This window comes from Mandrillus leucophaeus, unplaced genomic scaffold (genome assembly GCF_000951045.1).
Source record: "Mandrillus leucophaeus isolate KB7577 unplaced genomic scaffold, Mleu.le_1.0 Scaffold765, whole genome shotgun sequence".
In the NCBI taxonomy this organism is placed as follows: domain Eukaryota; kingdom Metazoa; phylum Chordata; class Mammalia; order Primates; family Cercopithecidae; genus Mandrillus; species Mandrillus leucophaeus.
In genome coordinates this window covers 879,114-899,390 of record NW_012108308.1, presented here as the reverse complement: position 1 = coordinate 899,390, position 20,277 = coordinate 879,114, and the positions used below count along the sequence as shown (strand labels likewise).

The 20,277-nt window shown below is 42.0% G+C and overlaps 1 protein-coding gene across 1 annotated transcript in view; it reads left to right on the top strand.

The window, feature by feature from the left end:
* The window catches only part of LUZP1 (leucine zipper protein 1), a 98,545-nt gene that overhangs the window by 63,255 nt on the left and 15,013 nt on the right, over positions 1-20,277 (top strand). Inside the window, exon 3 of the mRNA XM_011966587.1 lies at positions 14,180-14,285. The gene's annotated coding sequence lies outside the window, so the exon portion shown is untranslated. The remainder of the gene's footprint in view (positions 1-14,179; positions 14,286-20,277) is intronic.

Below are 20,277 nucleotides of genomic sequence, written 5' to 3'. Positions count from 1 at the left end.
ATCTGCTGACCTCGTGATCCACCCATCTCGGCCTCCCAGAGTGCTGGGATTACAGGCTTGAGCCACCGCGCCCGGCCCAGCCTAGTGATTCTTATAGGATACTAAAGCTCTTTGGACATGAGTCTGTCTCTAGAACATGCTTGATGGCTTTGTTCTAAAGTGATAAAGTATAGTCTAGCTCTGTACTAGACACTATTTGTCCTTATGCTGTATTCTAGGTAGGTGAGGCTCCTCCTATGCCTGCCTGAATGAAAAGCATTTAGCTGACTTCCTGAGCATGCTGCATCTTGTCCTTCAGTTTTCCTTTGTTTTTCATTATTCTTTGCTGCAGCTCAGCATGTCTTCCAGTTGTGGCTCCACACAAGGCAGGAGCCATGGAAGTTCTGCACGTTTGCTTATTGGAAAAGAAACATTAAAAGCATGAGGTTAGGAAAGGAGTTTAGGTCTTTCACTGTGTTCATAGCATTAGGATGAAGAGTGGGGAAGATGGGGGAGGTGTGGAGACTTGGATCCAATAAGACTAGACTAATGAAGGATTTGAGGAAATGGAACTTTGGGTTGCTGGCAGGGCAGAAATACTTGAGGAGCACTCCTGTTTTAATAGGTTATTTTTAGTTTGTAGGAAAAGAGTCATTTCATCAATGTACTGGAATCTTGTAGTTGTGTTTATAACCTAAACTAATCAGCTTAGCCTGTGCCAGAAAAGGGTCAGGTGGCATGCTCATTTCCTTCTAACTTTTAGTACTGCCTGGCTTAACTGCTGCAGTTCTGTGACTGTGCTTCAGGGCGTTGGTAATGGGGACTAACTGGGGGAAGGGGCAAGCTGCTGCTGGTTGCATGCTGCTGGTCTGAGCAGAGAGAACCCTCGTGCTAAGTCACTGCCCTAATGCATTCACTCTGGCTGTAGGTACAATGTGGTGCTTAAATCCAGAGTGTTCACTTGTGGTACCCTAAGTATGACTTTGAGTGAACTACCTTAGAATCTTATTTTTCCAATTAACTTGACAGTCTCTAGTCATTTCTTTTGGCTTTTGTCCTGGATATTTTATTATGCCTTAAGTGGTTTTTAATGGATTTTAAGCTCTCAGTTATCATTCATTCAGCACAACTTTATTGAGTGCCCACTCGAATGTATGCCTGGCACCATTGTAGGTGTTAAGTGTCTTTTGGTGTTTCTTTATTAGAAACTGTAGATTTTATAAATGTTACTCAGTTGAAGAATGTCAATTACTTAAAGTCTTAAAAAATTTTTTTTTGTTATTTATTTATTTATTATTTATTTTTAAGACAGAGTCTTGCTTTGTCACCCAGAGTGCAGTACAGTGGTATGAGCTCAGCTCACCGCAACCTCTGCTTCCCGGGTTCAAGCAATTCTGCCTCAGCCTCCTGAGCAACTGGGATTATAGGCATGCGCCACCAACACCCAACTAATTTTTATATTTTTAGTAGAGAGGGGTTTCGCCATGTTGGCCAGGCTGGTCTCAAACTCCTGACCTCAGGTGATCCACCCGCCTCGGCCTCCCAAAGTGCTGAGATTATAGGCATGAGCCACGACACCCAGACTATTTTTTAATTTTTGAGGCAGGGTCTGCTCTGTCATCTGGAGTGCAGTGACGTGATCTTGGCTCCCTGTAGGCTTGACCTCTGAGGCTTAAGCTATCCTCCCACTTCAGCCTCCCAGGTAGCTGGGACCACAGGTGTGTGCCACCATGCCTGACTAATTTTGTTTTATTTTTTATAGAGACAAGGTCTTACTGTGTTGCCCAGGCTAGTCTTGAGCTCCTGGTCTCAAATGATCCCTCTGTCTTGGCCTCCCAAGTGCTGGGATTACAGGCATGAACCACTGTACCCAGCCTTTGTATTTTAATTTTTAAATTTGGGTAATACTTTATATAAATATCCAGGCCAGAAAAACCAATTTTGGTTTGGGTGCTATATGGTCATTGTATAGGAACAGTTGCAAATTAACTAGAAGATGTGACCTTTGCTCTTGAGGCATTTAGAATGGTAGGGAGAAAACAATAGGCAGTACAAATTATTGAAGAAAGTACAAAAACTATTACAAACTAAATTAGCTGTGTATAACTACCTGCCTAAGTGCTGAGGGGCTGTTTGGTCAGTAGGGTTTACAACTCCCCATTGGAGCAGGTTTTGCCTTTATTTCTTTAGCTTTGTATATAAAGATATAAGCCAGCAGCTTATGAATGTGGTTGTTTGTAGTCTTGGGGATTTTTCTCCCTGAGCCGGTCTCATTTTTTGCTTAAGACATAATAAAAATACTCTGGGCAGCTAATTTTTATGGAGACAAGAAAAACATAAGAGGTAGTCAGCTCAGTAAAGCAATAGCAGATAGTGGTCTGATCCACCTTGTTTGTACAGGCCAGGGGAGTGGAGATGGTGGTGTTCTTGTTCCTGCCTCTTTTGGGCACTGAAGCAAGAGAGACTAAATATGAAAGCCCTCCTTTAGCTGATATCAGCTTGCCTTAGGCTAGCAAATTATTTAAAATATGAGCCTCAATTTCTTCAATATATAAAATAAATTTGATAATACCTCCTTATGGGGTCATTATTAAGGATTGAGAGAATGGAAGTGAAAGTGCTTTGAACTATGAAATAATGTATAAGCATTAGGTATTATTGTCAGGCGTAGTGGCTCATGCCTGTAATTCTAGCACTTTGGGAGGTCGAGAGAAGAGGATCATTTGAAGGCCAGGAGTTCAAGACCCTGTCTCTACAAAAAAATGAAAATAAAAAAATTTAGCTAGGCATTTTGGTACACACCTGCAGTCCCAGATACTTGGGAGGCTGAGGTGGGAGGGTCTCTTGAGCTCAGGAGGTTAAGGCTGCATTAAGCCATGGTTGCGCTATTGCACTCCTGCCTGGGTGACAGAGTGAGATCTGTCTCCAAATATATATATATATATGGAGGTATATTATTTAGAGCGTGGGAGGCATGCACTTTTGAGGCTCCTGTCAGGATATCTTCTAGGGATCCTAAATTTCAGATTATTCTGGGCGTTCAGTAATTGGACTTCCTAAGCCTCGTGCCATGTCTCATGCCTATAATTCCAGCATTTTGGGAGGCCGAGGTGGGTGAATTGCTTGAGCTCTGGAGTTCGAGACCAGCCTGGGCAACATGATGAAACCCCATCTCTACAAAACATACAAAACTTAGCTTGTTGTGGTGACACATCCCTGTAGTCCCAGCTACTCTGGGAGCTGAGGTGGGAGGATTTGCTTGAGTCCAAGGGGTTGAGACTGCAGTGAGCCATGATTGCACCACTGCACTCCAGCTTTGGTGACAGAGCAAGACCCTGTCTTAAAAAAAATAAAATAAAACTACCAACAAAAAACAAAACGTGGACTTTAGTTGGTAATAATAAGAAAAATACTATTATTTAATGTTATTTGAAAGGGTTGTACATGTGGGAGATGAATTATTCTTTCTTATAAGTTTATGTAAGTCCATTTATACATAAAAGTCTTCGTAAGTATAGGCACTTGTAATTTTCAGCAGTTTGGCCATTGAACATTGAACCGTTACTGTGTGCCATGTTCTGTGCACATGCTTGGATTCAGAGATGAAATACATAATTCTGGCCTTTCAAGAGCTCAGAGTTTGGTATAGGAGAGTAACGAGTAGACAATTATAATACAGAATGATAAGTGTTATACTAGAGATAAACTTAGGGTTTTTCAGAAGGGCTTGTTCTTACCCAATTCCTCTCAACGTCCTCTCCAGACTTTGTTTAAAAGTTGTAAGAGATATCTTAATGAGGCCTGGAGAAATGAAGCAGTTTGCCTAAGGTCACACCCGTAGTGTTATTTTTAAAATGAAAACTAAGATCTAAGTTGTCATACTTGCTTTCACTTTCAGTTATGTCCTAGCTAATCGGGAGGCCAAGGCAGGAGGATTGCTCGAGCCCAGGAGTTCGAGGTTACAGTGAGCTACGATTGTGCCACTTCACCGTAGCCTGGGCAACAGGGCAACAGAGTGACACCCTGTCTCAAAAAAAGAACTAGTCACATCAGGTTCTTAAAAAATATTGACTATGTATTTCACACAGTACCAGGCCAATGGCAGTACAAAAGAATAAGGTAGTCTATAATTATGGTGTAGTAGGGATGAGTATAAAAAAATGAGAAATTAGCATCAAGTCAATTCAACTAATACTTTTTTAGTACCTTGTGTATAAAGCTCCATGTTAATTGCTACAGGGAATATAAAACAACATAGGACAACCTACCTGTGGCCTTTTCTTTAGGAGATGGTGTCAGATAAACCTGTATTGCAAAGTAGACTAAGAAAATTGCTCAAGTAGAGATACAGACAAAGTGCATTGGGAACATAGGCCCAAGAATCTTAGAATATTAGAACCAAAAGGACAGTTAGAGGTGATCAGTTCTAGTGGTCTTTATTTACCATTTTGGAGACATGGAGCCCATTTGGTTAGAGAAGTTTGAGGAACCTTGCAGAAATCAGGGAATCAAGTGAAATTAGGATGACAGTATAAAATGTTCAGCTGCCCGGAAGAAGAGGACTTGAGCTGGAAATAGGCAGCCTTGGATCACAGAAATAGAGTATTGTAGAACTGAGGCCTTTTTAAAGTAAAACTTAACACCTAAACTGGCCAAAGGTAGACTCAGTGTACCTATAACAGTAACCATGTTTCATAGTATACAAAGTACTTTCACATACATTCTTCTGTTTGGTCCTTATAATCTTGTAGTCAAGACACGTTGTCATTTCTGTTTTACAAATGAGGAAACTATTCTAGTAAGTTGGAGAGACAAATGTGTAGAACTCAGGAGTCTACTGTCCATTGTACTACCTGGTATGTGAATGTGAGTGAGTTTTAATTTTAATTTTAATTTTTTTTGAGGTGGAGTCTTGCTCTCTTGCCCAAGCTGGAGTGCAGCAGCGTGATCTTGGCTCACCGCAACCTCTGCCTCCCGGGTTCAAGCAATTCTCGTTGCCTCAGCCTCCCAAGTAGCTGGGACCACAGATGTGCGCCACCATGCCTAGCTAATTTTTGTATTTTTAGTAGAGATGGGATTTCACCATGTTGATCAGGCTAGTCTCGAACTCCTGACCTCAAGTGATCCACCCACTTTGACCTCCCACAGTGCTGGGATTACAGGCACAAGCCACCATGACTGTTTTTTAAAAAATTTATTATTTATTATTATTATTATTATTATTTGAGATGGAGTCTCGCTGTTTTGTACAGGCTAGAGTGCAGTGGCGCAATCTCAGCTCACTGCAACCTCCACCTCCCGAGTTCAAGCAAGTTCCTGCCTCAGCTTCCCGATTAGCTGGGACTACAGGCATGCACCACCATGCCTTGCTAATTTTTGTACTTTTAGTAGAGAAGGGGTTTCACCATGTTGGCCAGGTTGGTCTCGAACTCCTGACCTCATGATCTGTCCGCTTTGGCTTCCCAAAGTGCTGGGATTACAGCCGTGAGCCATCTTGCCCAGCCTCCTGTTTGTTTTTAATAATGTAGACATTGACTTGAGAAGTGTTGGCAAGTGTGACTTAGTAAAAGAAGGAGATAGACATAGTTATAGCTATAAGAAGGAACTTGGGGCTTAGGGGTGGGAGGCAGAGAACTGGCAGGGAGCCTGATTATTCTGACTTGGGCATCTTCCCTGCCCTTTTGGATGCTGTCTTACTATACCTCTGGCCCCACCCATCCACCTCTCTTAGTACTTATTTAAAATTATTTCAGCTGTAACTGGGCAAGTTACTTTCTCAAGGTGTTTTTTTTCCCCTAGGGCTTCCTGATGTGCCGGGTGGGGGGGGAGGGGCGGAAACTGAGAATGTGTAAGGCATAATCAGAATAGTGATGAAAAGAAAATCGAATTAATAAGTGTAGAGTGTATTTTAGTTCAGGCATTATGTGCATTTAATGTATATTTTTATATAATCCTTACAACAGTCCCATGAAGTTTAGATGTAATCTCTATATACAGTTGTGGAAACTGAGGTTGTGAAGTTTAATCACTTAAAGTAATATGTGACTGAATTAGAGTAGAACCCAGATCATCTGACTTTCAGTACCATGTGTGGTTTTCCCTTATAGCATGTTGCTGGGGCAGCAGGCAGGATGGAGAGAGAGTGTGGAATAGAAACAAAGGGAAGTTCTCTAGAGGTAATAAAATGGAAAGAAACTTATTATGGGGGTAGAAATAATAGTGACCCTGTAAAATATGCCTTCAAATTAAAATAAAAGCAGAAAACCTTTTTCACTCAGGCTCTCTAATATGTACAGCTTAGTATTCTTCTCCTGATACCACCAAATATATAGAAGGGCATTTTAATCTTCCATTTTAAGAGAGATGAAATACATTTCTCCTAAGGGAGATTAGATGCATGTAAAACAAAAAACTTCTAGATTGATACTCTGGGCACTTAACAGTCAGTACAAGGGAAGTCACATTCTCTGAGTTGAGTGTGAAGGTAAAAAGATTTGAAACCTTTGGGTGACTTGCATCTCCTAAGACTTGCAGCTCATACATGTGACAGACAGTGCTAGGATAGTACCCTCATTAAACAAAAATAACAGCAAAACCCATCCTCAACTCTGCGTTTTCCTTATCACTTTCACATAGGCAAACTTTTCTTTCTTTTCTTTTCCTTTTTTTCTTTTCTTCTCTTCTTCTTTTCTCTTTTCTTTCTCTTCTCTTTTTTCTTCTCTTTGCCTATCTCTCTCTTTTTTTTTTTTTTTTTTTTTTTTAACAGAGTCTCGCTCTTTTGCTTTTGGCTGCCTTCTGATTTGGTCAACTTTCATTCATTTATTTATTTGGAGGCAGGGTCTTGCTCTGTCACCCAGCAGTGATGAAACCATAGTTTACTGTAACCTTGAACACCTGGGCTCAAGCGATTCTCCCATCTCAGCTTACTGAGTAGCTAGGACTACAGGCATATACCATGCCTGGCCAATGAGACAGAGTCTCACTCTGTCCTCGCTGGAGTACAGTGGTGTGGGCATGGCTTACTGCAGCCTCAGTCTCCTGGATCAAGTCATCCTCCCACTTCAGCCACCCGAGTAGCTGGGACTACAGGCATACACCACCACACCTGGCTAATTTTAAAATTTTTTTTAGAGACAAGGTCTCACTATATTGCCCAGGCTGGTCTCGATCTCCTGAGCTCAAGTGATCCTCCCATCTTGGCCTCCCAAAGTGCTAGGATTGTAGGCATGAGCCACTGTACCTGGCCTGGTTTTATTTTTGGAGAGATAGGGTCTGGCTATGTTGGCCAGACTGGTCTCAAACTCCTGGGCTCAAGTGATCCTCCTGCCTCAGCTTCCCAAAATGTTGGAATTACAGGCTTGAGGCACTGTGCTTAGCCTTGGCCAGCTTTCTCTCAGCAGGTGAATAGCAATTTTGGATGTGGTTCTGTTGCTAAACTTCACAAACATGGGCAAGGAAGCCTAGTCTCAATTATAGACCACTGGTTAGAAAAGGAAACAGCAGGGCTGGGCGCAGTGGCTCACGCCTGTAATCCCAGCACTTTGGGAGGCTGAGGTGGGTGGATTACTTGAGGTCAGGAGTTTGAGACCAGCCTGGCCAACATGGTGAAACCCCATCTCTGCTAAAAATACAAAAATTCGCTGGGCGTGGTGGCATGCGCCGGTAATCCCAGCTACTCAGGAGGCTGAGACAGGAGAATTGCTTGAACCTGGGAGGTGGAGAGTGCAGTGAGCTGAGATCGTGCCCCTGCACTCCAGCCTGGGCAACAGAGCAAGACTTTGTCTCAAAAAGAAAAAAAAAAAAAAAAAATATTAAGTAGCAGAGCTGGTTCTTTGAGTGCCAGTTTCAAATAGATACATTAACCTCAAGCTAGCTTTATCAATCATTTATTAATAAGCACTCCCAAAGTGCACAAAAATATTTAAGTTCTTTCTAATTCTGGTCTTGTTTATCCTCCTCTTTGGTAAGGTTTCTTTGGCAAGGTGAAAAAGAACCTGACACATAGAGATGGGATTGCTGGATTCTAGTTTTGTCTGTTACTAGCTTCCTAAAAAGGTCTCACAGGTCCCTTAGTTTGTTTGCTTATCATAAGATATAAGAGTATTTTTGCCTTCTCATCCTAAAGGTTATGTAGATTTAAAAAGTTGTTCTGGGAGAATTAGCAGCACTTTCAGATGAAAGACATTATTTTACAGCAGTCCTCTATCATAGATAGGTACCGAAATATCTATTATTGATGTAATTTAAGTATTAATGCAATACTTAAGGAAAATTATTTAAAAAGTTTGAATAATTTATATAACATGAGGTACTCCAGTGAATCAAATGATATGCCTCTACTTATGTCTTTTCAGACCTGTTTATAGTTTCTTCAAGGGCAAATGGAGGTAGCAGGGTTAGGGATGTCATTCATAGTGTTACTGGAAAGGACAATAGTGTATCATTGCTAAATATCATTCAGTCTGGCCTTTTTGTTTGACTGATGAAACTGAGACCCAGAAAGTGTAAAAGACATATCTGAGGTCCAGCAATATCTGTGGTAGAACTAGAGGCCAGCACCCGTGATTCTCACTCCCCATCCAAGTTTCTCTGCACTTAGAGGGCATGTTGTCTTACTCTTGGTTTCCCACTTCAGTCAGAAAAGATTACTGGCTCTGGATTCTCTTCCTTCCTTCTTGTTGGCAAGTGGGGTAGGAAGGAGGGGAGTGAGCAAAAGGCAGGCCTTAAAGAAATTGACATGTTTTCTGCAGCTTATGTTTTTTCTTCCACTTTTATCTAGAGTGTTCTGAACTCCAACATGAAGTGACTTGAATGTGAGAAGCGACTCAGTGATGGCATTCAGGGCAGCTGCCTTTAAAACCACCTAGGTTGGCTCATACATAGCAAGCTGCTGGCACTTCCTTAGCCCCATACCCCCTGGTTGGTCCGCACCCCATCCTGCCATCAGCCTGTTTATCATGTTAGCTTTTTGGTGAAGAGACTGCACAGGGCAGAAAAACTGTTAAAACTATTAAAATCCCTCCTGACTTTTTTCCTCAACAATCCTGAATGCTACTTCAGCAATTATAGGGGGAAAAATAAAAATTACTTTCCCTTTACTTCCTATATAATTTAGGACCACTAGAAAACTCTGTGATCCCGTTATTCTGTTAATCTCTGATACCAATTTTTCTGATAACAGAAGATTATCCCTGTGTATACTTTAGTAAAGGGTCTGAGGGTAGTTTTTCTACAGACTGAGAATGACCCAGAGTTGTTTTAGTTTGAATCATTTCTATTGTTCTACTTCCATGTTTCACTGACTCTTTCCTGTGTCATCTCCATTCTGTCCTTAAGCCCATTCAGTGAATTAAAAAAATTCAAATACTGTGTTTCTGTTCAAAAATTTCCACTTAAATTTTTTTTTCAGTTTCTCTTCTGAGACTTACTGTTTTTTCCCCTTCATTTTGAGCATATTTTCTTTCTTTTTTTTCTTTTTTTGAGATGGAGTCTCGTTCTGTCGCCAGGCTGGAGTGCGGTAGCTGGATCTCGGCTCACTGCAAGCTCTGCCTCTCGGATTCAAGCGATTCTCCTGCCTCAGCCTCCCGAGTATCTGGGACTACAGGTGCGCGCCACAACACCCGGCTAACTTTTGTATTTTTAGTAGAGACGGAGTTTCACCATGTTGGCCAGAATGGTCTGAATCTCCTGATCTCATGATCCGCCCGCCTCGGCCTCCCAAAGTGCTGGGATTATAGACCTGAGCCACCATGTCCGGCCTTGAGAATATTTTCTTTTACCTCATTCAGCTTAGTTATAATAGCTGTGTTAATATCTTTGTCTGAGATTTTCAGCATCTGGGTTGTCTTGGAGTTGCCCTCTGCTGATTGTCTTTTCCTTTGCAAATGGGTTTAATTTTTCTAGGTTTTTTTGTTTGTTTGTTTGTTTGTTTGTTTTTTGAGACAAGGTCTCTCTCTGTTGCCCAGGCTGGAGTGCAGTGGTGTGATCATGGCTCACAGCAGCCTTGACTACTGGGCTGAAGTGATCCTCCTGCCTCAGCCTCCCAGGTAGCTGGGACCACAGGCATGCATCACCATACCTGGCTAGTTTTTTTAAAATTTATTTTCATTTTTTGTAGAGACAGTGTCTCACTGTGTTGCCCAGGCTGGTCTCAAAAACACTTTGGGCTCAGATGATCCTTCTGCCTTGGCCTCCCGAAATGCCAGGATTACAGGCATGAGCCACTGTGCCCAGATGATTTTTCTTGTTCTTTATGTAATTTGGAATTGTATTCTTCACATTGTGAATGTTGTATTGTGGAGACTTCGGTTTCTGTTGATGTTTTTGGTTTAGTAGACAATAACTCAGACTCAAAACTGCAAACTCTCTCACACCTGCAGTGGGTGGCAGTTCAAATCTCAGTTCAGTTCTTTTCTCTTTAACTGAGGTCTTTGGATTCTGCCCTGCCTGAGCCTGCCTTGCATGGCTTAGGGTTCAGCCAGAGACTGGGCAGAATTTACACACAGAACCCGAGACTCTCCTTCCTTCTCTGGCTCTCTTTTTTCTTACTTCCCGTGATCTCTGGCTGCTCTGGGCTGTTTCTTCAGGACAGAAAACCTAGGGTTTGTTTTTTAATTGGAACCTCAGCTCGACCAGCCTCAGGCCAGAGCTCCAAAAATGGGGAGTTCATTCCATGTCAGCCCTTTCTTCCAGCTTTCAACTTATTTTCAAAATCTGCCAGCCCTCGTTCACTTCAGATAGTTTTTGTGTTTTATCCAGACTATAGTTGTTGTCTGTGGGAGGGTCATACTGAAAGCAGAATTTCGTACTGACATTTTTATCTATTACTGAAGTGTTTGGGGGACAAAAATGTTCACTTGAACTGGTTTTGTAACCTTGGGCAAGTCTCGTTTCCTCTCTGGGACTCACTTGCTCCTCTGGGAAATGAGGTGGTTGGACTCTGTGATCTGTAAGGATCCTTTAATCTCTGCTTCTAGGCAGACAGACCCGTACACACATACTACCACCGCTGTCACCACCAACAGTAACAACAAACAATAAGTGCCAGAAGAGATGCTTGAGGGAAGTGATGAGGATGGGTCTGTCATGGTGGAAAGCTCTCTGAAGTGGCATCACTAAGGAATTTGAGGATGTTTACAGTCATCCTCTTGTTTTGGGGACAGAGGGTGAGTACACTGAGGATGCAAGAAGTAAATGGCATTCAGAAGAAAGAAATCAGTTGCTGCTTGCTTCTACCCCTTAGAAACAGGAGAGAATGTAGACAGTTGAAAACAAATCAGGGTTAGCTGGAGTTCCTCTTTCCTTTTGGCAGTGCATTCTGTCTTGTTTTGAAGAGAAAAGCCCCTGGGCCTTAGTAACATGTCAGCAAATTTGGCAGTAGGTGGTAGGTGCTGGGACAGTAGATTTTAGCAGGGGTGCTGCTATCACTGTTAGGGCTGCAGAGACCTTAGGGGAGATAGACTAGATTTATGTGACCTTTTCTTAGGGTTCAGAATTTTTATGTAGGAGAGGTTTTAGGCTATGCAGAAGAAGGTGTGTGTATGTGTGTGTGTGGGTGTGTGTTTGTGTGTGGGTGTTGTGTGTTTATGGTGGGTGGGGAGGGGGAAAGAGACAGGTGGTGATGGGGCAGGACAGAAGGCCTGTGGAACTGCCCTAAAACTGTTTGAATACCGATCACACTTACTTTAACTTCCATTGATTCTTTTTTAAAAGCAGAGGGTGGAGAGCTAAAGCTTCCCCCACATCCACCTAAGCCATCTCTTGGGTACTGCCTTGGTATAGATCCTTTTAAAAATTATTTTTAAAGGTAGAATGTCACTCTGTCGTCTAGGCTGGAGTGCACTAGGACAATTGTGGCTCACTGCAGCCTCAAACTCCTGGGTTCCAGGTGATCCTCCTGTCTCAGTCTCCCAAGTAGCTAGGACTATAGGTGCGCATCACCATGCCCAGCTAATTAAAAAAATTTTTTTTGTAGAGATGGGGGCCTTGCTTTGTTGTCAAGGCTGTTCTCGAACTGGGCTCAAGCAATCCTCCTGCCTTGGCCTCCCAAAGTGCTGGGATTATAGGCATGAGCCACTGTGCCTGGCCTAGATCCTTTTTGATACTTATTTTCTAGCTGTTTTTATTATCAGTAACTTTTTTTTTTTTTTTTTTTTAGACAATGTCTCACTCTGTCGCCCAGGCTGGAGTGCAGTGGTGCGATCTGGGCTCACCACAAACTCCGCCTCTTGGTTTGAAGTGAATCTCTTGCCTCAGCCTACTGAGTAGCTGGGATTACATTCACATGCCACCACGCCCAGCTCATTTTTGTGTTTTTAGTAGAGACAGGGTTTCACCGTATTGGCCAGGCTGGTCTTGAACTCCTAGCCTCAGGTGATCCACCCGCCTGGACCTCCCAAAGTGCTAGGATTACAGGCGTGAACCACTGTGCCTGACTGATACTATCAGTAACTCTTCTCTTTGGGAGGCTGACGTGGGAAGATTACTTGAGGTCATGAGTTTCAGACCAGCCTGGGCGACATAGTGAGACCTCATTACTACAAAAAAATTTTTTTTCCAAATTTTATTGGCTTGAGGCTTGAGTTCCTCCTGTTCCCCTCATCTTTTAAACTATTTTTAAAAACTCTCATTATTTGTCCATCTTCATTCTAGCCTTTTTGCTCTCTAGGAAGAGGCAGGGATGGATTCGTGTGTGTGTGCGCACGCGCAGGTGCATGTGTGTTTGTGTGTGCGCGCGCCTGCGTGCGTGTTTTGCTGGAGGTGTGGAAGTTGGATTGAAGGGACCAATAGTCTTGGAAGGCAGTCACAAGGTCGCTTGCAGGGATGTGCAGGGGAGGCAGTTGTGATGAAAGAAGGGAGGATAGTTTGAATGTAAGATCATGTACAAAAGCTTTAGGTTTACCACTAGCTTAGAAGCTACCTTTCCATTTTCCTCAAGAGTAAGTGAGAAACACAAGAAGTTTGACCCAGATTTTCCATCTCTAGTAGCTCTTCTCTGGTTTTAGGGGTAAGATTCAATGGGATGGTAGGCTTTTCAGCTCTCCTATAGAAGGCTGCTTATTACAAAACTAGAGGGTAAGTTTGCAGACAAAGAAGCTCTATTTTTAGTTCTAATTGATATTGGGTGGTTCAGGGCTCTTTTGAGGACCGAATCTAGAAGGCAACAAAATGAGAACCAGCATGGTGAAAGGACTTTCAAAGTCAGACAGACTTGAGTTTAAACTCTGTCATTTAATAGCAAGCTGTAAGACCTTGGACAAGTCACTTCTTGAAACTTAGATTCTTTATCTGTAAGGTAGAGGTAACATTATGTTCTTATTGTCTTATATAAAACATAAAGCATAGTGCTCAGGGTTGGTAAATACCCCACGTATGTTTTTTTCCTATCTTCTAGAACATCTTATTTTTACTAGAATCCTTTCTTTTCTGCTAAATAATTGCGTGACTCACTACCAAGTTTTAGTTTCCTTCCGTAAAACAAGGACATTTAACTGAAGGTTGAGTATCCCTTATCTGAAATCCCTGGGACCAGAAGTGTTTTAGATTTCAGATTTTTAAAAAAAATATTTGCATGTATATAGTGACATGTCTTGGTATAAGACCGAAGTCTAAACATGAAATTCATTTATGTTCCCTATACACCTTATAGAGCCTGAAGGTAATTTTATTTTTCTCCAGGGGACATTGAATAAACCTGAGTATTGTCTGCCTGTGTTTTGACTGCGACCTATCACATGAGATCAGGTATGGAATTTTCCACTTGTGGAGTCATGTGGGCACTCAAAATGTTTCAGATTTTGGAGCATTTTGAATCTGGGATTTTCAGATTAGGGATGCTCAACCTGTAGTTGATTTCTGAGATGCTTCCTAGCTGTAGGATGTCATATACATTTTTAGACTGTTGAGGAATGTTTAGGTGTTTTAATTTAAGCAAAGACAGTGGGTTCTACCCTAGGACCATATCATCTTATAGGGAAGGGGAAGTCTCCTACAGCCAAATTCTTTCTTGACTTTCCTGAGAGAGACATAGCCAGCTTAGCCAGTTTCCTTTAGTGTCAGGATCTAGATGCAAGTTTTACCTTGGCCCCTTGCTGACAGTGAATTATATGTAAAAGTCTTTGGGACAACCCTCTGGGTCAGCTCAGTCTTGGTATGATTCATGCATTACCTATCTCTTGCATTCTGTTTATATTCTATCCAGGTCAAGAGACAACTGTCTTTGAAAGATAGTGAGTGACTGTTTCCAAAACTGCAAGCAAAGGGAGAGCCGCCGGAATTATTGACGGAAAGCTTGAATTGCCTAAATGGTAAGTATGTTGTACAGTGAAACCTGGGCATACCAATAGGATTGGGTGGTTTCTGAAGCCACTATAATTTTGCCACTACTGGAAGTGGGGAGGAAAGTCAGTATTTGTGATGGCCTATTATGAACCAAATACTATGCTGAGTACTTTACATGTTTTCTCCTTTAACCAACCAATCAACCTGATGAGGGTGAAAAATCCTTGCATGAGGTCAGCAACCAAAAGAAGTAGGCCATCCTTAAGAAGTAGCTACCATTTATTGAATATTTACTCTATGTCGGGCGCAGTCCTGTTGGACATGTTAGCTCCCTACCAACCCTATGAAGTAAGTACTGTTGTGATCACCACAAGGAAACAAGCTTAGAGAGGTTAAATAACTCTTCCAAGTTCACACAAGTAGTAGAACTAGGTTTCAAACCTGTGTTACTTTCTTTCCTTTTTTTCTGAGACTGGGTCTCACTCCCATTGCCCAGGCTGGAGGGCGGTGGCATGATCATGGCTCACTGCAGCCTTGACTTCCTGGGCTCAGGTGAGCCTCCCACCTCAGCCTCCCGAGTAATTGGGACTACAGGTGTGCACCACTATGCCCAGCTAATTTTTTTGTAGAGACTGGGTCTCTATATTTTCCAGGCTGGTCTCAAACTGCTGGGCTAATGCAGTCCTCCTGCCTTGGTCTCCCAAAGTGCTGGGATTATAGGCATGAGCCACCACCACAGTGGGTTATTTTCATTACACTGTAATGTTTCTCTTTTGAGAAAGTTACTTTTTGGTTGAGGCTGTGACTGATTTAACGTTGGAAAAGCAAAGCAAAATACAAAACTTTTTGATCAACAACTAGCTACTTTTCCTAGCCATATGTGGATTTTATGTGCCAATATTTTATTGGTTGCTGTTGGCTAAGGCAGAGTAGAGCACTAATGAAATAGAAGGGAGAGAAGTGAGAACTTGAGTGGTGAGTGGCCAAGAGACCCAGTGGTCTTGGTTGCTACTGATAGCTGGATGATAGAGAAAACTTCCCTAGGAAAGTAGAGCAATAGGATAACTCAGAATGAGTGGGAAATGGGTTCTCCTCATAGCAGTGACTGGGCATAGGAAAGGAATCTTAACAAAGCCTCTTGCTCTCATGTCAACCCCTCTTAGGAAATAGGTGTAGTTAGGGATACTACAGAACTCTTCTTGAAGGAGTGGGAAAATTCAAGGCAAACTCTTGCCCTGTTAATTGGTTCAGGATTCTTGTTCTGTTCCTTGCCCTGGAGCATTTCTCTTATCTCAGAGAACTGGGTTATGAAATTAATTTCTTGTTGGGCGAGTGGCAGCCAGTATTTGGTCTCTTTTAATGGAAGAACCAATGGTGTTTTCATATATTTGGTGAAATTTTGGGGAGAACAACCATTTTATTCGTAAAACTTATTACAAATACCTATTTTTTATTTTTTTATTTTTTGAGACGGAGTCTTACTCTGTTGCCCTGTCCGGAGTGCACTGGCGAACTTGGCTCACTGCCACTGCAAACCTTCGCCTCCTGGGCCCAAGCGATTCTCCTGTCTCAGCCTCCCAAGTAGCTGGGATTACAGGTGTATGCCACCACGCCCGGCTAATTTTTGTAGTTTTCGTACAGACAGGGTTTCACCGTGTTGGCCAGGCTGGTCTTGAACTCCTGACCTCAGGTGATTTGCCCACCTCGGCCTCCCAAAGTGCTGGGATTACAAGTGTGAGCCACTGTGCCCAGCCTACACATACCTATTATGCATAAAATATTTTGCTATATACTGGGGCTAATGTTCTGATGACAAAAAAAAATTGACCACTTACTACATGCCTTAGTTATTGGAACCAAGTATACAGCATTAAACAAAATAGAAAAAGTCCTTGCTCTGAAGGATTGTATTCTAATGGGTAGAAACAGATAAAAATGAATAATTAGATATAAATAAATAAACAGGTAAATAGATAATAACATCCACTAGATTGTACATGCTAAGAAGACAAAAAAGCAGCGTAAGGTGATAGTGGTAGGGAGCTGAGGGATTGCTTCTTTGTGTATAGCAATCAAGGAAGGCCTCTGATGAGGTGATATTTTAAGCTAAGATCTAAAAGAGGTGAGGAGTCCAGCCAGGGAGATATCTGGGGGAAGGAAAAGCATCCTAGGCAGAGGGAACAGCAGGTATAAAATCTGTGAGGGATGAGATGAGTGTAACTGGTCATGTATAAGGACCCATAAGGAGGCCATGTGGCTGGAGTGGAGTCGTAGGGAAGGAGCAGCAGATGAGTGATGGGACCTAGATCTTGTAGGGCCTTAGCCATGTGACACCTTTGGAGTGCTTTGTATTCTAAGTGAGGTGCACTAGAGAGTTTAGAGCAGAGGAGTGACTTGATCTGACTGATGTTTTAAAAGGCCTCCTCTGGTTGTTGTGGGAGAACAGACTGTGGAGGGTGGGGAAGGATGGACAGTGATGGGAGCAGGGAGACAAGTGAGGAAGCTTTTGCAGTAATCAGTAGTCCAGGGCAGGGATGATGGTAGGTTGGACCTGGGTGGTAGTGGTGGCTAACCAGAAAGCAATGGATTCTAGACATATTTTGAAGGCTCTCAAATTTTAATTCTCCCCGTAGACATGTTTGATTTTTTTTTTTTTTTAATTTTTGTCTTTGTTTTTTGAGACGGTCTCACACTCTGTCACACGGGCTGGAGTATAGTGGTGTGATCTCAGCTCAGTGTAGCTTTGACCTCCCAGGCTCGGTTGATCCTCCCGTCTCAGCCTCCTGAGAAGTTGGGACTACAGGCACATGCCACCATGCCCAGCTAATTTTTGTATTTTTTGTAGAGAAAGAGTTTCGTCATGTTGCCGAGGCTGGTCTCGAACTCCTGGGCTCAAGCTCTCTGCCTGCCTCAGCCTCCCAAAGTGCTCTATGATTATGGGCATGAGCCACTGTGCCCATCTGAGATGTTTGATTTATTTGGAGTTAACCTCTGGGTCACATGGGTTTAAGGATGTCATTGGAAACTTGACAGTGATCTCGGGTAAAATTCTAAAATTGATGGATCAAAGAATGAGAACAGTGACCCCTAGAAGCCAGCTTGTATTCATTAAGAATAAATCATGCTAGCTGATAACAATTCTTTTTTTTCTTTAAGCCTTGCCATGATTTTATTTAAATGATTGGTCCAAGTTCAGTATAAAAATATTAGAGAATAGACATAAGCAAAAACAGAAAAAAAGCACATTATCCAGAAATAATTACCATATAGCAGTTTGGTATATATCAGCGCATTTCATTTTTGGAAAGATTCCTAGGTTGCTGGAGGATTGGAATGTGCTACAAAGGTGATGTTTCTTAAGTGCTAAAATTAGGTATTTAATGTTTTCTCATGTGATCCCAAGACAAAAAAAAATTTGACCTGGCTTTGGAGCTTGTTGAATAATTGCACTCAGGAATTGTAGTAGATCGGTGTTAATCTATAGGAGGTGTTTTTAGTGACATTCTACAGGGCTGTCAGGGCTGTTTTTGGTTATATTTTGTTTTTGAACATCAATTTGGATGAAGATATAGAAAAGACATGCCTATGAGACTTACATAGTGAATGCTTGCAGGCTGGACAGTGTAGAGAATATTTAGTCAAGGGATTAAAACTAAGAAGTTGAAATCCAAAAATAATAAATAGTTATTTAAGCTGAAACTTACATGACACTTACTGTGGACCAGGTACTAGTCTAAGCAATTCTTGCATTAACTCATTTACACATACCATAACCTTACAGGTATTGAAGCATAGAGAAGTCAAATGACTTATCCAAGGTCACACAGCTAGTAGCTAGTAAAGCCAGAGTTTGAACTTAGGCTACCTGGCTTCAGAGTTCGTAAACTTTAATCATTGTATCGCATTGCCTGCAAAACAATTAAACCCCATATTTCGGTTATTAAAAATGAGATTTAACAGTTTATTTGGAAACAAAACAAGTATGAATCTACAAACTGGTACTGTGGCTGCCAGATTAGTTCATGCAATCTTGGACTTCGTTATGAGAACTGGGCAGACCAGGTCATCTTTCATCCGTCCCACCCTTTTACTCCGTTTGAACTGTCCTGGTTCAGGCCCTTATCCCATCTCTTGCCTTGACTATTACAATAGCACCCTAGTTTATCCTGTTAGAATGGTCTTTTAAAAAACTGCAGTTCTGATTGTGTTACTCCCTTACTTAATCCCTTTGTCCAATACAGGTTGCAGATTTGCTTCCCATTTCCACTTGCAGGCATGTGTGTTTTGGAGGACTATACAGTGGTATTCTTTTTATTTTCTCTTTTTTAAAATCTGAATTCATTGGCTGCATTTAAGAGATTATATATAAAAGGAGGGCATAACCCCTCTTAGCTATAGTCCTTCTAGGCCCTTGAACTCATTTAAATCATTGGCCTGATCTCTTTGGCACTTGCATTTCAGCCTTTGGCATAAAGGCTAATCATCTTTCCTAGAATGTAGTGCCTAGATCTGAAAATAGTCCCCTTTATGTAAATTTGGCCAGTACGGAATATAATAAAACTATTACATTAATTTATTTACAAAACATTTACAAGGTTCCTACCTTGCCCCTGTCACTGTATTCAGTGCCCAGGACTGAAAAATGAAGATAACACAGTCCCTGCTCTCAGAGCCCAGAGGAAGGACAGATATTTTAAATATCGTGGGTATAGTGATAGAAGCATCTACAGAATTTAGGATGGTGCATTTCTCTTGTGGGGAAGGATGTTTTGAAAAGGAAGTCCCAGAGAACAGATGCATTGAAAGATGTTTACCATTGGGCCAGGCGTGGTGGTTCACACCTGTAATCCCAGCATTTTGGGAGGCCAAGGCAGGCGGATCACTTGAGGTCAGGAGTTCAAGACCAGTGTTGACAACATAGTGAAACCCCATCTCTAGTAAAAATAGAAAAATTAGCTGGATGTGGTGGCGCACACCTGTAATCCCAGCTACTCGGAAGGCTGAGGCAGTTCTCGAGAATTGCTTGAACCCAGGAAGTGAAGGTTGCAGTGAGCTGAGATCGTGCCACTTCACTCCAGCCTGGATGATGGAACAAGATTCTGTCTCAAAAAAAAAAAAAAAGATGTTTACTGTTGGAATGGCTGTGGGTTGGGGGGGCTTGGAAGGAAAGGAGATAAGGGAATGTTCCTCAAACAGTACACCCTCAGCCTCTGCACTTGCTGTAACATTTCAGGGGCCTCAAACCTACCACCCAAACCTTACCAGTTAATTGCTCTTCCCCTTGTGTCTCTGGTGTCAGCCACGCTGAATTAAATTCCCCAAATGCAGTATTGTTTTGTTAGCTTGTCCACTCCCTCCCTCCTTCCCTCTCTCCCTCTCTTCCTCCCTCCCTCCTTCCCAATAAACAACTATTTTATACTCTTTATGTACTAGGCACTGTTCAAGGGGCGGGGGATACAGCAGTAAAAAATTACAAACACAAAAAACTATGCTTCTGACGTCACACATCCTACTTTATGGTAAGAAGAATCAGTGTAAATAAATTTACAAGTAATCAGGTGGTTAAATGTGCCAAGAAGAAAAATAAGTAGGGTATCTTACCTTAGAGATGTCCAAAGATGGAGTGAGTTGTCTTGGGAGGAAGTGACTGTCATTCCTGTCATTAGAAGTATTTGAACGGAAGCTGAGTGACTACTTGCTAGATAACGTCTGCATTGAGTGGGAGGTTGGACTAGATGATCTCTAAATCCTTTCCAACATGAAGAATCTCTATATGCTAGCTGGGTTCCTAACTCTTGAGTTTGCATATCCAAATTACATGAATTTGTGATTCTGGGAAAAATAATGTAAGCCCTGTAATTAAATAGAAATGTGCAAGAATTTGATGGTGAGACTTAGACAGCCTAAGATTTTAAAACAGGTAACTACAAGTGGTCAGGAGGAAGCTGCTTGAAAATAGCTCTTGGCCAGGGCCAGTGGCTCGCATCTGTAATCCCAGTACTTTAGAAGGCTTGAAGG